This window comes from Saccopteryx leptura, chromosome 12 (assembly GCF_036850995.1).
Source record: "Saccopteryx leptura isolate mSacLep1 chromosome 12, mSacLep1_pri_phased_curated, whole genome shotgun sequence".
Classification (NCBI taxonomy): Eukaryota; Metazoa; Chordata; class Mammalia; order Chiroptera; family Emballonuridae; genus Saccopteryx; species Saccopteryx leptura.
Genome location: NC_089514.1, coordinates 39,655,787 through 39,659,112, shown reverse-complemented (window position 1 = coordinate 39,659,112; position 3,326 = coordinate 39,655,787). Strand labels below are relative to the sequence as shown.

The 3,326-nt window shown below is 47.8% G+C and overlaps 1 pseudogene; it reads right to left on the bottom strand.

The window, feature by feature from the left end:
- Window positions 1–947: 947 nt before the first annotated feature.
- Window positions 948–3,041, bottom strand: LOC136384158 (annexin A11-like; annotated as a pseudogene).
- Between the last annotated feature and the right edge of the window lie 285 nt (window positions 3,042–3,326).

The window sequence follows — 3,326 nt, the reverse complement described above, 5'->3', positions numbered from 1 at the left end:
GAGTAGTATTCCATAGTGTATATGTGCCACATCTTCTTTATCCAGTCCTCTATTGAAGGGCTTTTTGGTTGTTTCCATGTCTTGGCCAGCACATGCCTTTTTGACCTGACCTCCTCTTGCCCAGGATGCACAGTTTTATACACCCACTAAGAGACATGCAAACATAATAACATGTATCATGCTTACAAAAATAAACAGTCCATACAAATACCTGAAATTCAACTCAAACTATTGTAATCATACTGAGCTTTCCCATGAACACTAAGAGCAATAAAGCACTTAATGAAATTTCTAACTTATACAGTTGATGGAAAGATGAAATTAATTAATGCACATAAAAAATAGTCATGCACCTAATTTATAGTAAATAGAAAATAAACATTAGTTGTTATATTATTATTTGTGGACATTTTAAAACATATTTGTTTTCTGTGCCACATGTCTGAATACTATTTATAAATGTGCACAATCTATTATACAAGTTACAAAATAAGTCTTAGATTTTTTTTTCCCCCAGAGCTGGCTGACTTTAACTCAGAAATGGTTTTGGCGATCAACATTTAGGTTTAAGGCACAGTCTCAATTACACAAAGCCCTGTCACTGGTGGGGAGCTGGCTTTGTTTTCATGGTTTTACATGAAAGAAGGAACAGACGACTTTCTGGCTTTTTTCTTTTCTAAAAAACAGTGAATTTGGCAAGAACAAAGCTTATGACAGTTTTACCATTCGAAGATTACCCTTGAAGGTCTTCCCTTTTGCTCCCTCACCTGACCTCTCTCATTTGAAATGTGATGGTAGCAGAGACTTGTATGCACCCGTCTGGTAATGATTATTTAAATAAAGTGCTTCCAAATAAATATTAAAATTACATGACTAAAACGAAGCTGAGTGTCTCAGCTACAAGCAAAGGGGAATGACTGCATGAGTCAGGAAAGAGTACATACACGTTAGCAGCAAGAGGTGGTGCGGGCAGGGAGGAAAGGCACTGAGTTCCAGCCCAGCCCATGCTTCCATGCGTGAGCACAGTATGCGATCGGAGGGGCAGGCGGAGGACAGGCCAAAGCCGTGGATTGTTGGCACCAGATACCTGTGGGTTGTTTGGGGAAGTTGATAGAAACAGACAAACATTCTTTAGGCCTTTTCCGAGCACCACTTGCAGGCAGGGGGACAGAAGTCACCAGCCATGCTCCGTCGTTGCCAGCACAGACCTTCAGTAGAGTCTTCTGATAATCTTGGTACAGCAACTCGCCACACAGCCGCTTACATTCCATTCCAAGTCCACGATGTCGATCTTGCTGCAAGACACGTGATGCGAATCAGGGGCCGGTCTTTTGTTCCTGCTCCCCTCATGGCCTAGGTGAGCCTTTGGGTAAAGAAGGCAAGGATATTCTTGAGGCATTTCACCACAGCCAGCCTGCTCTGCTCCAGGTCTCCGAGCATCTCCCCGGCAGGGGCTGTTCTCGGGGTCTTGTAGTTGATACTGAAAACTGCCACCAGGCGGGCCGGGCTCCAGGAGCACAGGATTGCATCGATCTTGGACTCACCTGTTCCCTGGTGGTTCTCCCCAACTGCGTGCAGCTCCTGGACATCTCTCTGGAGCATGTGAGAGACATGTCCACGTTTGTGCTTTTATCCAGTTTCCTTGGGAGAGACAAGACGCTGATGGATGTACCTTGACATGTCACTTCAAATGGCCTCCTCCAGACTTTTTTTAAAATAATTTTTTAAAAATTGTATTTATTGATTTTTAAAGAGTTAACAAGTGAGTAAGAGAGAAAGAAACATCAATTTGTTGTTCCACTTATTCCTACATTTATTGGCTGATTGGTTGATTCTTGTGTGTGCCCTGACTGGGGATCAAACCCACAACCTTGGTGTATCAGGAAGATGCTCTAACTGAGCTACCCTCCAGGGCCTCCGGCTCTTTCTGAATTGTTTGGTAGGCTCAATTCCTGATGTGCTCTTTGCTGCGGGAGGCGAGGATGTCAATCAGGCTTGCTTTATTGGTGCCAGCCCCCTGGATGGCTTCCTTTATCTCATAAACATCAAAGAGGACCAGGGTCTTCATCACAACCAAAATGGTCTTCCCAAACTTCCCCGGCAGTTCCGATTTCAGGCCCCTCATCACACCCTTCCCGTGTGCTGTCTTAAAGGCAGGAGGATCTGCTGCCTCCCCTTGTTGAGCAGCTCTTCCCCAGGCAGTCGAGGACTCCTGCTCATCAGTCCAAAAGCCTTTCTTGGCTTTTCAGAGAACCTCAGCATCTTGCAAGGGGTCAAAGCCAGGCGCATCTGTGATGGTGCCCTGCTTTCCAAACTGGGCTGGGTGCACAACAGGGGTGATGTTCCTGGACCTTTGGTATCCTGAGTAGCTTGGCACTGACTGCTCTGCTATTGTTGCTGCTGCCCAGGAGGTGACATGGGCTGGCCAGGGTAGGCCCCTGGGGGCTGCTGCCCAGGAGGTAGCATGGGAGGCTGCCCAGGGTAGGCCCCTGGGGGCTGCTGCCCAGGAGGTGACATGGGCTGGCCAGGGTAGGCCCCTGGGGGCTGCTGCCCAGGAGGTAGCATGGGAGGCTCCCAGGGTAGGCCCCTGGGGGCTGCTGCCCAGGAGGTGACATGGGCTGGCCAGGGTAGGTCCCTGGGGGCTGCTGTCCAGGAGGTGACATGGGCTGGCCCGGCACAGGGGCTTGTGGGTGTGGCAGGTATGAAGGTATCTCAGATGGCTGATTTCCTCCAGGGGGTGGATACATTGCATACTGAGGAACAGGCTGCTGGGTGGAAGGGGGCTGCCCAAAACCCCCGAGAAGATAGGAAGGTAGGGGCCCTAGGGTGCAGGTTTGGCATGTTGGTGCCCCTGAACGTCCTGGACATGTTGGCCACCATTCCTGAGAAGTAGTCCTGGTGAAACAGCCCTGCGTAGTTGGTACATTATCCAGCCCAACAGAGGGCATATTGAGTAAGAGGTAGCCAGCACCTCCCTGGACACTGACACCTGGTGCAACTGGAGGGAAGCCTCCTGAGGGTGGGCATGGCCGGTAGCTCATGGTCAGATCTGCCACTGGCACTGGGGTGAGGAGCCGAGAGGAATGAAAGGGGATGCGGCACGGAGTTCTGTCCCACAGTAAGACTTAGATTTTAAGGTTAGTCTTCTATTTGCACACAAAAATCTCTATAGAGCAAGACAAAAAGAAAGAGTTCACAGTGATTATTGAACTCAAATTTTTTAAATGGTTAAAGAAACTTAAACTTCAAAGTATAATTGAGAATAAGAGCCTGTGAAAATGCCAAAAAAAAATGTTTTAAAAAAAAGAAAACAAGGGATTCTAAAT